Here is a 14,544-nt window from a genome sequence, read left to right as displayed (position 1 = left end):
GTGAACAGTGTTTGTGTGACTTGTCACTGACAAAAGAGAAGGTCTACGGTACTTTGCCCGTGTATTAGTTGCTTCATTTTGCTGGCATTGTCTGTTATGTCTGGTAAACTACTTTTTCAATGGGCTTTGAGAACATTTGAGTGTATTTCTATGAGATGATCTGGCGATACGTATAACTTCACCCCTTTTAGGCATTGTAATCCACTAGCTAAAGAAGAAAGTCAAACTGTGACAAAGCAGTGATGCTCTTGCTGGTACGTGATGAGGAAGGAGACATCCCTTGACGTAGAGGGGATTGTCTGTTGACATTCTTCTATCTCGCCCGGTTATAAGTAGGTTATCCCTGCTCAAATTATGCAACTGTGCAGACAGCCAGACTTCAGGAATTCCAAATACTTCAACGTGTCAAGTGCTGACTTCTAAATTAAATGCTATGGTTGCAGAGTGCGTTCACAGTCTGTCGCTTGAAATATGACATCAGTCTTGGACTTGTGTGTGGCTGAAAAGGGGCAGCAACTTAATTGCTTGTTTCTTTGAAAAAGTGCTGTGTAAGTTTGCGGGAACAAAACTGGGTGGGAGATACACCTCTACCTGCAATAGGGTTTCAGTATGGTGGTTAGCATTTCAGCAGCTAAAAGCAGAAAAAAAAAATACTGAAAACATTGATTTATGTAAAAAGTTGAAACACGCTGCTTTCTTTGTGGCTGCTGCTGTTGCCTCGAAAGATGCAGTTTACAGCGTATAGGTCTAATTAAATCGTTGTGTACTTATTGCTAAGTAAACATAGGAGTCCATTACTCTTAACTTGCCTTGGAGATCAAATTGATTCTTCTAATGGTTTCACTAGATGAAAACAAATGTCTAGTACTGCTTTGTGAAAGGTGTCTAAATGAAATGGTGGTGGTAGGAAACAAACTGCAAACCTGATTAAAATGGCATTCGTGCATATGGATGGGGAGAGAGGAATTGTAAATGCTCAGCATTTCATTTAATTCTTATATTCCGTTTATTCAAGTTAAGGAAGTGACTTAAACTGTGCGTTATTTGTAGGTAGCATGTTTTTAATGTATTCCAATTTACAGCTGGGGAAATAATTATTTGACGTGAACGTGTTTATTGGAGTACATGAATGATGGGATAATAAGGACCACAAAAAGTGTGTTGAGCTCAGCGTGTGGTCTGTGACAGTGGCCAGAAGTAAATCATTAGGGGGAAGGTGGAAGAGTGTACATAGAGCGCGCAGTAATCATTCCTCAGTTCATCTACCTGCGGTGAAGGGTTTGGAGATGGCCTGAGCTAGAGGGTATGTGCTGACAATCATGCTTAATAGTGCCTGTAGGACTTGTCGTCTATGGATTTGCCTCAGCCTCTTGAACAGCTTATACCTGTAGCTTTTATAGTATACAATGCAGTGCATCCCACAATTTGCACAAAAATAATTCCTGGGTTTGGGTGGGGTGTTTTTTTTGTTTTAAACCTGATGACTGGTAATCTCATTGAGTGCCTCTTAGTTTTTGTAGTATGAGAAAGAATAAAAAAATCTTTTTCTAGTTACCACCTCGTTTGCAATTTTATAGATCTCTGTGTCCTCAGTTTTCTGTCTTTTGGCTTTCTTTTCTTTTCCAGGCTGTATTGTCCCAGTCTATTTAGTACATCTGTCTGTGGAGGCTGTTCTACATCACTTTTTTTTTTTTTTTCTTTGAACTGTGCTATATTGTTTTGAGGTGATTTGACCACAACATTTGTTTGCGTGCTTTACCCAAGAAGACTGAATAAAGGCATTTTTTTTTTTCAGAGCATTAAGAGAAGCTTTCTAATAAAGGGATGCTTTGTAGCTCATCTGTGAAAACATTATAAACATTTACCGTGTGTAATGTTTTATATTCAAAAGTACAAATGAACATAGTAATTGTAGTGAGAGCTATTTTAGTGGAAATACAGTTACAGATACTGAAGAAGATCTTAGTTTAGAAATCTAGCTACAGATGGTAGTTGATATGGCATTTGGATATTGATATGGTATTTGGATATTAGCAGGAGTGCTTTATGGAAAAACTGCAATTATGGTGGGTACTTGTCAGAGTTAAGTCTTCTGGAAGGTTTTGGAAGCATGAAGATGTGATGTCCTGTGGAGACCCAAGAGCCCTAGAAATCACTAATGGATTTGGGAATAACTGGTGGGTTAAGGGGCAAATTGGTCCCATGTTAGGGACAGATATTTACGTAGTGGTGGAGCTCTGCAGCTTGCTTTCAGCATCTTGGGGTTTTTTAAAAGTGGATAAATGCCCCTGTTAAGAAAGACCTACTCTGAAAAGTTTCTGTAAAATGTTAGTAAAGATGCGAGAGATTTCAAAAAAACACCCACAAAACTCTCCTTATCCCCACCCTAAACCACGGATATGGTTCTGCCAGTCCAAGTTTGGCCATACAAGGAAAGAAAGTTAGAAAGCCCATAGAGTTGCTGCTCACCTAATAACATGATTTGTGGATAAATACAAGGATTTTTAGGTTTGGGGGCCAAGAAGAACTCCTTTTAGGCATTTAAGTTTATCTGCATAAATGAGTCATTAGGAAAATAAAGGGTACACATAGTGCTAAAAGGGTGATGACACAACCGCATTCCTGCCTTGCTTAAACTTGTTCAGGATTCTTTAAAGCTGCTTCCGTTTGAAAGGTGGCTGCTTGTTTATATGTCTGTGACACCTTGACTAGCTGGCTGCGGTCCATGCTGTCTGGATTAGCGATGCCTTTTTGCCTCTTCAGATTGTACATGATGTGTGACTTTGCCTTGATCTCTCCCCTTTGCTCTTTACGCAGGTTTTTCCGTGGTGTTGCTTGTCAGCGCAGGCTTCCAGTACTTCGGGCGTTAATGGGGCTAGCATGCTTCAGGGAGATTTAAGATTTGCATTGGACTTCAGAAAAATTCATTTGTTGTAGGTAACATGTATTTCATTAAGGTGTAACGCTCTGGAATAAAAACGAGAGAAGGAAAGCTGTCATTTTTTTTGTAATAAACCTGAATACTTCAAACAACAAATCGGTTGACAGGTAAGCTTTGTGCTGAACTAGTTAAAACTAGCACTTAGCCAAATTTGGCTGTCACAAACATAATGATTGTGATATGCAGTTACAGTCATTTGTTTCTGTAAAATGAGGAGACGGGTTTGTCATTTCCCAGTGATAAAAATTAAAGGCTCGCACACAATAAGGTAGGAGGCACAGCTTGGGGGTGATAGCGGAGGGGGGAGATTCTTCGGCTACCGAAGTTTGGTTGCTGTTGGCAGCTCTTGGGGCATAACTCACCCGATTAGGCCCTGGTTTTGTCTTGGAGGAAATGAAGAAATAATTTCTTTTCCAAGCGTGTTTTTTACTGTGCCACCAGTTAAAATGCTCTCTGAAATTGACCCTTTTCTGTCTGAAAACAAGGCAGGTGCCCTTTTGTCTCTTCAAAGGCATGTGGTAGGACTTGGCACTATTCTGTAAATAGGCATACACGTGTGTGAGGAAGCACAGATAGGCGTTTTTTGTTTGGTTGTTTGTTTTTTTTTTTTTTTTTTTTTCCTTTTGACTCTTTCACGCATCTAACGCAGTAGTGCTACCAAGAAAATCTTGGACCCTACTAGAATATTTTGGTATGCGGATACAAAATACTGTGCCATTTTTCGTGATATTTCTTTCCCATGGTACCACCAAAAAAGGGCTTGGAGACTTTTGCTTTTGTTACTAATTTGGGAGGCTGGCTTGAGTAGTCTTTTTGATGTATATTTTTCGTAAGTTTCTGTTGATGTTCTTGCAGAGCTTCGGAATGTGAAGACTGAAATGCTATGGGTAGCCATGGTAAAACCAGAAAAAAATAGCTTTCTGGAGTCAGTTTAAACTAGAAAGTTGCTGCCATGTGACAAATAAAAGTACTTTATGGATTTTTATTTTTTTTTTGCAGTACTTAGAAGAATTTCATGTTCAACTTGTATTTTTGGGGGGGGTGGTTGTGACATTCATTTGTACTGCTGTTAAAGACCAAAGACTATAAAACCAAAGCCTTGCTTTTTATTATGCAGAGTGGGAAACGGTCATGTAATGGCTTGTCTACGCTGAGAACTTTGGGAAAAAGTTAACCTGAATTTGCACGGAGCAAAAATGTAAAGAAGGTATTAAGATCACACAGAAATTATGCATGAACACTGTCATGGAAAGAGTGGTTAAATTTGAATGTGTGCCTCAGGGATGTATACATCTGTCTATTCAGTATGATCTGATTACGTTCTGTGGGGCTTGCTGACATGAGGATACGAAGATGACTATGAATTCACTTGTTGCTTTTGTTCTAGTAAAAAAAACCTCTCAGAGATTTGCCTATATATTAATGGCACAACCATCTCTAGCATGTGTTTTCAGGGCAAACTGCTGTTAAACTAGTGGTCTAATAGTTGGGCCACGTGCTTTTTCAGAGCACTGGTGAAAACCAGAAATTGCAGGGCAGTGAATCTGTTGTGAAATATCTCAATACATTTGAACTAGTGACGTTTGCACATTAATTTTTACTATGAGAATAAATGTAATTCAGTATATAACAAGACCTTTTGGCAGTTACTGCTCGTATTGTTAAATGAGCCTCAGTTTTAAGTACTATCTGAAAATTTGCTTTTATGTGTTATATGGAACACTAATGTGAGATTCCTGCAATGAAAAGTTCAAAGTGCTGGAGGCTGGGGAAAGCAGCATTTATCTAGTTTGCTTATTCAACCATGTGAAAGCTATATTAGGCTCATAAAGTTTATTCTTTGCACTGCAGCTTCAAAAAGGCAACAAGTTAAATCTGGGTCCTTTGAAGTAGTGAGTGGTAACATTCTGTTCTCTGAAAGAGTTGACTTCAAATGATCACACCAAAACTTGAAAAACTCTGTCATGGCTAGGGAAAACAAGACTTGAGGGTTGAAAAAAATGTAGGCTATGGAAATGTGTGGAGTTTCTTGCATGTCGTTAGGAATAAAGAGTAGCCAGAATGCTACACCTGATGGCATTCCTGAAGCTCTTTGCCCATTCTGCACCAGAAAGGTGCAAAGCTACTGTTCTAAATTTTCCCCAGATAAATCTTATAGAAGAGTTCAGCTGTTGCATGAAACATGGAATTTGTTTGAGCCAGCGAACCTCAGTTATGTAGAAAGGTACGGAGTCTTTTAAGAAAATGACTTCCATCTTCTTTATTTATCTGTAAATGGTCTCAAGAAATGTCTTGTCTTCTAGCTGTTGTGTAAAAACACTCAGTGGCATCAGATCAACAGTTTTACATATGGCACGCACTACTGTCCTGCCCTGATTATTGTAATCTCTTCTTTTAATTAGATCCTGAGATTAAGAGCTGTCTTGCTGATCATTGCACTTACTGTATGCCCTATCAGTTCTAGCTAGTACATGTTTCTAGCTGAAACGTCATCTGCATAAGTCAGATGCTCTGAAAAGATCTAAGCATAGTTTACTTTACAGACATGTTAAGGGGGAGCTGCACAGAGAAGAAAAACACACCAAAAAACTCCTCTCGAGAACCTTTCAGGAGGTTAAAATAGATACTGACAAACATCCGACAAAAAAAAAATCAGGTATTAAAATAGTCTGGTTGTTCTGTAGGCCTTTCAATTAGCTGTTCAATTTATTCCAATAGTATGGAGAGCTTTCTCCAAAGTCACTTTTGACTAGTTAGCTTCCAAATTATAGCTCAAGACCGTTAATAGCTCCCTTGTATATAATGTCAAGGTTTTAATCTCATGCTGTTTAGTATTTATTATTTATATTTTATTTATATTTTTAAATTAGTGTATTTAGACTTTAGTTCTGTTCCTAGGACTCCAGTTCTCAGCCATTTGTTTTTGTGTGTTGTGCTGACGATAGATCTTAACCTTTTCATCAGCGCTTGTTGAGCCAATGTCTATACGGAAACATTCAGAGATCATTGCTAAAACAAGTCCTTATGGCACTTCACAGGTAAATTCTTCAACCTGTTATTTCAAGCACATGAATTACTTCTTTTCAGCTGGCCTCTTAGCTGCAGTTTGTCTATTCATCTCCTTGTTTTCACTAATAACGCTGTATGTCATGTTATTCAAACATTTTAATGAAGTTCTCATCATACTTGGCATTTCCTTTTTTTCTGAAAAATACATTATCAAGTCAGTTTGACATAGTTTATCTTCAGTAAACACAGGTGGTGTCTCCTTTTCTGTTTGTTTTCTTCTTCTTTTCTTCAGGTAGTTTTCATTTAGCCAGATTTCTGCAGGTGTATACAAACACCTATAATCGTATATCTTTGAGAGATGAAAACATGTCTATATTTTTAAATAATCAGAGCTTCTGCACTAAATACTTGAGAGATGAAATGAACACAGTGTTAAAGTGGCCAAGCTTTCTGGCAGGTGTGTATCCCAAAATGAGACAAGCTTTGAAAAGTCCTCTTCTTCAGGTACACTAGCACCTTTTTCTTGAGAATTAAATATCTGTTTGCATGTTTGTAATCACAGCAGTGTCTAATGAAAACATTTCTAGATTGACTTCTAATGAAAGGAGTGGTAACATGTTTTACGCACCTAGAACGTGATCTTTAATCTTCAGGTTTTATCTAGAGTAGGAGTTGTAGCTATGCTTTAATCTTCTTGCTGTATTAATGCAGCACACTCAGTGCCTACATACAGAGCTCTCGATTGCCTGTCAGTGGTTCCCAAGCATTTTTGGTTACAAGCTGTTGTCAGCTCTCAGCTTCTCCCATCAGTCAGAAGATTCTGCTGTTGGCCATGGCTGTTTACAATGCTGCACAGACTAGTTTTCGTTGCCCAGAAGCCAATGGGACTACTCAGCAGGTTAAATTTCACTATGTATGACTTGAATTCTAGTTCTGTGACATTTCCACAGTTAATAATTTCCCGATTTATCTGTGTATTGGTTATCTGCTACAGAGCAGCCTCATGACAGCTGTGAGTTTGTCAGCAGTAGAGACGGAAACTCTCATTTGTCTCTTGTTTGCCCAAGACACAAGTGGTATGCAGTTCCTGCAACAGAAATTAAAAATAAAGGTTTACAGTAGGATTAAAATCTCTTGCCAATTTGAGATCAGTCAGAAGAAGGTCTTGCAGGCCACTTCCACTTCCTGTGGGCCATATATAAAGGATGATAAGGGACAAGAATAAATCTAGAAGTGTCACCTTCACAAGGAAATGACAAGCCAGAGCTGCACGAGAGTCTGCTGCAAGTATGTGGCTGCTGGTAAACTTAATGAATGTGGCCTTGGCATCTGTAATCTATTACAGTCAGGCAGATGACTTCTTAATTCTGCCAGATGCAGGGATTGGAAGAGCTCCTTTCTGACTTCCAGGACATGCTTGGGGCTTTCAGATAGTCTGCAAAGGACATGCTGGAAGATATGTTGGCCCAAATTGGTAAGTTCCGTGTCTTGTTCTGTTCTATCACTGGGAAGTTTTTGAAGGTTTGTGGAGGCACTTGTGTCAACAGATTCAGCTTCCTCTGTGTGCACGCATTGCCATCCTCTCTGCTGTGTGCTGGGCTCTAATGTAGGCTTCTCTTTAGGCTGTAATACTGTCAGCCTGCACCCAGGCTCTCTTTGTCTAGTATCGCCTGCCACGCTGTCAGAACATGACTGCTGAATTTTTACATCTGACTTCTTCATTTCCATGCAAATAACTAATCAGGAAAACAAAACAAAAATCCCTAAGACACATTGCGCTTCACATTGTGTGTAGAAACAGCAACTCCTGAAAAATAGTGATGGTTTAACTAATGATTTACAGCTTTTTCTTTGTTATGGACCTTGTAGTACAAGAACAACAGCTCTGTGATATGTTTTGTGTTGGTTTTAATATTCTAAAATAAAAGTAGTAGACATGTTCTCCTCTTTTTTTCATCATGGTAGATGTTGCTTTTTTTCATGTAGCCAGCAAACATCCTGCTTTTATATACTGAGGCAGTCTTGTAGCATGAGGAAGATCTGCATACTTTTTACTTGGACCTTAATACTTTAGAACCAGCACAACCGAGAGATTTGGAACTAAGCAAATATTTCTTGGTCTTTATTGCTTTAACAGCAGGTATTGTGCTGTTTGTGTTTAATATTCTGCAAAACTGAGGAGGAAATGGAAGAGCATGCTAAGGTACTGCCCATCTTTTGGCGAACATTTGAAATCAGGTAACAGGAATGTACAGAAGTGGATTGCAAGAAAAGTACCTTTTCCCTCCTGCCTCGCAGCAGAGATTTGGTAATACGCTGTTACCAGGGTCTTTAACAAGATAATTTGGCTTCTCTCACAGGCCCCCTCAGCTCTGAGTCAGAACAGCCGTACTAAGTGGACGTGTTTCTCGCCCTGCGTGCCAGGAGGGCAGCGGCAGTTGAGGAATGGGCTACTGGAGTTTTGAAAGGGTGCTGGCCAGGAGCATGTTCTGTTCAGTCAAAACTTGAGAGGTGGTGAACTTCAAGGTGATGAATGAGGATGACTAAACGGTGAGCAGGCCCTGGGCTCATCATGACAAAAGCTGAGGAGAGAGCTGAGAGTTTTGGTGACTATTTTTAGGAATTTACACAGAAATGGGAGCTCTTTCATTAACCTCATACCTGCTGCATATCAGTTTCCTCACCACTGAGTAAATCACATGTTCTAGCATGTGAAGAGCTCGAGTTCAGTGCATTCAGCAGCAGCATTGGTTTCTGACCAAAGCTTACAACGTGATGCTAATAGCAGTTAAAACTGAAAGCCAGAATTTCTCACTGTCTCTTGTATGGGAATATAGTTTAAGAAGTTAATTAGATTAACTTTTTTAAAAAACAGCAGCAATTAAGGCACAGTTGCCAAAAACAGTATCCGGGTTTTGAATGATAAATTGCAGGGGTGATAAGTGGCTGAGAGCCATGGCATCTCGAAGAGGAGGGGTATCAACTCCCTCTAAGTTCAACACTCAGCTGAAGTTCCAGTCATGCAAACCAGACTAAGATAGTCTGTACTCTGCTGTGAGGGGAAAGAAGTCCAATGTTACTGCAAAAATTACACCCTGAACTTTCCCTTAAAATGTATATGTAAATGTTTTCTAATTTTATCCTTTCAGAAGTATTCTGTTGCAGCTGACCTACCATCTCAATTTACAATAAAACCATTTTGTAAAATAAATTGCTGTTTTTGGCACCCCACTACTTGTCTCAATGCTTTCACCAGCTCTGAGAATTAAAATGCACCTACCAGATTCGCGTCATGCAAATCCACTTTTCCATCATCTGAGATCCATGTCATTCTTTTACAATCCACATTACAGATTTATGTTTTCAATAGCAATGATAGTTTGAGTCAGTGCTGTAGCTGCGATGTAGGACTTTGCTGTGCCCTCACACATCATCTTTCTTCTCATAGCACGTTACTATTAAACCTTTTGCTTTCTGTTATTATAGGGATTAATTTGGGGGAAACTTAAGAGACATGTTAGGAATACGAAACAGGTATTGCATGGACACTCTGGGTTTTCCTTGTTCCCAAGTAATTATTTTGGAAGAAGAGCTGCTGGATGCTTTTTCTCCTTGTCCTTTGCAGATTAATACTCTTCCTGCTCTGTCGGAGAACTTAGAGTAAAGGAATAACATGTGCTTTTGCACCTGCCTCTTTACTGTCCTGCGGAGTTTTACCTTCGTTGGTACCAAACAAGTAAAGTTATTGTGGACTCTGGCGCAGCTCAGGATTTCCAGATGTGAAAATCTTTTCAACCATTGCTTGTGAAGTGTTGTAGCCTTGGTCCTTTGCCTTTATAAGCCTCAGGTGTTACAGCGCTGGCAAGGAACTTAGCTAGATCTTTACAAATTCATTTAAGATTGGGGGGGAGCTTATTGCCACAGTGCAGTTCACACAAATGTGTAACAGTTAGAGGCCTAGGTGCACAAGAGTTCATCTTTCATCTGAAAATTGTGCAGGCTATTTACCCAGACACGGACCAGTTAGTATTATTTGTGTGCACTTCCACATTTGAAACCATAGCTGCTTCACTGATAGTGTTTTAGTTTGCCTCTATGAAGCTTAACTCCCATTCTGAAATGCTGCCTGCTGCCCTTCTGCAGCAACTTCTGGTGGTCTGTACCTAAAATTTAGGAAGATCTTTTGGGAGGTCTCTTTGCCAGAAACTTTTCAGAGGAAGAGGTGGCTGCTTGTGAAGTAGTTTGCCACTGTAGCATCCTTGGAAAGCACTCTTGGGGAGGGAAAAAAAAAGTGATGAATATAGATACAAGCTTGTGCTACAAAGAAGCTAATAAATGCTTTTTGTGAGCGACACTAATGTTAGATTTAGTCAATGGCCTCAAAAGCTCTGGCACACGAACTTGTCAAAAGTGGTGTGGCAAAACCCCAGTTTTTACAAAATAAATGGCCTTATCTTATCAAATGCAGTACTTCTGGAGTATGTAGGAAAAGTGCAACACAATCTTTTATATGCCTTGCACTGTGAAAGAGGATATTACTGTTAACAACAATAGATGTATTTTTTTAGCATTTCAAGTCTTCAGCTTGCTGCGTGAATTTGCTCTACCATTAAAGCTCCCAAGTGGAGTTCTCTGGAGTTACTTATCTCGCTGTCAGCAGGTCTTTGCTGGACAGACGGGGGTCTTGCTAGAGGACTGTCCAACGTGCAGCTCAAGAGCCCTGGCCAAGAACAAAAGCCCCCCACAAACTACTTAAAGCAGAAAATTCCTGAAGATTGTCCTCTTCTGTGGAGCTGGTAGGAAAGGGACACAGGAGCAATTTCAGTGTCCTGGGGTAGTTTTGAGGTCAAAAATCTGGTTCCCAAACCAAGGACCAGGTCAGCCCCAGTACTGAATGCTCTCCTGTTTTTTGCAGGGTATGGTATCACCTCAGGCTCCGTTTATAGACTGCCACTCAGCATCTATTTCAGGTTTTAACATAACGGTGTTTATGAAGTAGCTAACTTAACACTAGCTCCTTTGTGCACTTGCAGTTTGGAGTATGCTGTCCTAGAGGAAACTCAAGTTCTGAAACACTGCATACTTATCTGGATGGTTCATTTCCCTGGTCCAGTCACCCACTACAGCTAAAGGTTACAGGTTTACATTCCACAGATTCCAATACACCAAAGTAAATACTGCACGTTGACGTAATTTTGAGCACAGAAATCTTGTGTTTGCCTTCTCTTTTTTTTATAAATACCGTCAGGCTTGGCAGTGGTGGGCTGAGTTCAAAGTAGGTTTACTGACCTGACTTAAAATACAGTTTTAAATAAAGTTTAGCAAGTGGTGTTGATTTCTCTGAAAAGAGAACAGTTTGGCAGCTCCAGCCAGCACTTCTGTCAAGTGAAGCTAGGCAAGATTTGTAGTGGGAGACAGTACCTTTTATTAGGCCAGCTGGTGTTGGGGGAAACAGATGCGTGTTTAGATACACAAGTGTTTCAATTCTGAAATAGAAATACCAAACTTGAAGTTAAGTACACACTATGAGCAGTTGTTCTAATTCAATTATAAACTTAATTATGCTAACCAGTTAGTTCGAGGGAACAAGGGGTGCTGGTACCTATGTAGCACAGCAAGATGTTGACAGAGATGAGGTGGGTTTTTTTTTCCTCTCTGTCTCAGAGCAGCCAGTTTTTATCTGTTGAGGGAATAGTTAGAGATGAGGTGTGTTGTCAAAGTTACGTTATCAGACTAATATTTCTGCTAAAGGTGTAGTGGTACATCATTCTTGATTGAGCTGTTTGAGGACTTTCCAGGTCACAGGCTTATCCCCACGGGAGATTTTTCTGTGTCTAGTGCTGTTTATGGGATGGTACTGTAACCAGTGCCCAAGAAGTAGTCTGGGTTAAAAATAAATTTCAAAAAAAGATCACAAGCGATCTGATTTACACCATGGTCTCACAGTTGTATGAGTGTACCTGAGGGACTGGTGAGCACGAGAGTGAGAATTTCCTAAGCTTTACTGGGTGCTAAAGCCAATGTGGCATTTACATATCTGAAGTCTGTTGGGTTTAGTATTCAGAAAAGCTTGTGTTTTCATGGTATTTTGTAAGCGGCTGTGAATGAGGACACAGAGGTTAAAGGTGGGTTGGCAATTTTGTGGTGCTAAAGATTATTCACTTCTGTTGTAAAATGATGTAGTGAAGTGAGAAACTGAATGTGAACAGCTTTATGACTTCATTTCGCTGACTCTTCCAAAGAAAAAATACAAGATTATTATAGGTACCGTGTTTCAAAACCGGTTATTTGAGCCATAAGGTGGCAGGAGGTGAATAAGAAGCTAACTTTTGGATGCATGGAAGTAGGCTGGTCACATAAGCAGTATTTTTCAATTCTGTTATGGTTTCTTTTCCATTTACACAACATAGTGTACACTTTCACCTTTACTGTTTCTAAGCGCAGAAACTTGACGTGTGTTTAATCATTGTCCCAAAATAGTGTCTGTGAATTGGTAACTGTTGCTAAAGCTTGCTTTGCAGTAGCCTTGAAACAGTAAGAATGAGCTAAATTACTTTGAACTACTTAAAGATCAGGTCTACATTACTGGTTGTAGGATTAAAAAAAACCCCAAACTAATTTTCAAATGAATTATACAAAGTCTTTAGTACGGTAGCACTTACCTTCGGACATCTTTCGGCTAATAGTGGAGGAAATTCTTCTCGCCCTGGAAGTCCTGAAGTGCTCGTTTCTGAATTCTCGCCTTGTCCGAGGATCCATGCTTTGGTGGTGAATCCCCACACATTTTCAGTGTAGGAATTTGTGCTTGGGATTGCCCTCACCCAGATGTAGGACCTTGCATATGAAGTTCAACAAGGCCCAAGTGGAAAGTCCTGCATCTGGGTCGGGGCAATGCCAAGCACAAATCCAGGCCGGGCAGAGAATGGCTGGAGAGCAGCCCTGAGGAGAAGGACCTGGGGGTGCTGATTGATGAGAAGCTCACCATGAGCCGGTAATGTGCACTGGCAGCCCAGGCAGCCAACCGTATCCTGGGCTGCAGCAGCAGAAGTGTGGCCAGCAGGTCAAGGGAGGGGATTCTGCTCCTCTACTCTGCTCTGGGGAGACCCCACCTGGAGTACTGTGTTCAGCTCTGGAGCCCCCAAAATCAGAAGGACATGGACCTCTTGGACCGGGGCCAGAGGAGGCCACAAAGATGATCTGAGGGCTGGAGCCCCTCTGCTGGGAGGACAGGCTGAGAGAGTTGGGGCTGTTCAGCCTGGAGAAGAGAGGCTCCGGGGAGACCTTAGAGCCCCTTCCAGCCCCTAAAGGGGGCCTACAGGAGAGCTGGGGAAGGACTTTTTACAAGGGCATGGAGTGATAGGACGAGCGGGAATGGCTTTAAAGTGGAGGAGAGTAGGTTTAGATTAAATATTAGAAGAAATTTTTCACTTTAAGGGTGGTAAGGCACTGGAACAGGTTGCCCAGAGGAATTGTTGAGGCCTCATCCCTGGAGGTGTTCAAGACCAGGCTGGAAGGGACTTGGAGCAACCTGGGCTGGGGGGAGGTGTCCCTGCCCAGGGCCGGGGAGTTGGAACTTGATGATCTTCAAGGTCCCTTCCAACCCAAATCATTCTATGATTCTATGAGTGCACGCTGGAAAAACCATTCTCTCAAACTGTGTCTGCGGCAAAGTTAAATACAGCCCAGGCTGAAAAGTCCCACTGAGAATATTTTTTAAATTTTCAAAAGTATCTTTAAATTTCATCGTGTTTCTCTTGAACTTTGAATTTCTCTGATGTCTCGTGGGCCAGGGCATAAGCCCCGTGGGGAGGAGAAGCCATGCTGGCAGCAGGTGGGAAGGAAGAGCAAGCCACCATTTCTTTGATACCTACCTCAGCCCCTGCTTAGGGAATCGCTGATGATTTGTGCCTCGAAGATGAACAACTTTTCCACCTCCAACCCACTTATCACTTAGTTTATGCGTGCACCTTGATCTCCCCACCCCAAACACTCCCAAGGTACTGTGTATATTTAGTTCTGGTTTATGGTTCTTAAATCACTTCTGAATGTGGCACCCCATACCTTACGTTCTAACAGCTGCTGCATGGACTGTCTAATAATCGTTAATAAGACGTGACAAAATGTCATTGCGAAATTATGATGATCCAAAGATGTTAGACTTGAGGTGAAGTTGTAATGTTGCAGCTCTTTACTCTCTCTCATCACTGTGACTTAGTGCAGCTGTAAAAGTGCCCTGTGCCACTGAAAGATTAACGAAGACAATTGAACCATTTTATAACCTGGCTGAGCTTTAGCAGGCTCATCTTTTCATGTGGAAAATATTTTCGTATTGTTTAAATTACCTTCTAAAAATATTTGATGTTTTACTACCTCATTAACTGTAAAGAACTGGTATCGTTCCCCCTCCTCAGCCCACCCCTTTTGATTTTTCTGAAAATAGCATGTATATGCATACATCCTTTGTCCACAGTGAAGTCTGCGTAGGAGCCACTTGTTTGAATGGTGGTGTCAGCGCAGTGAGGGAGAAGGTCGTTTTACAGAAGTGACTTGACGGAGCAATATCCCACATTCATGGCAGGCACGCTGCTCCTGTA

The sequence above is a fragment of the Vanellus vanellus genome, assembly GCF_965231255.1.
Source record: "Vanellus vanellus genome assembly, chromosome: 21".
Classification (NCBI taxonomy): Eukaryota; Metazoa; Chordata; class Aves; order Charadriiformes; family Charadriidae; genus Vanellus; species Vanellus vanellus.
The sequence above is the reverse complement of the archived record's forward strand: the minus strand, read 5'-3'. Positions refer to the sequence as shown.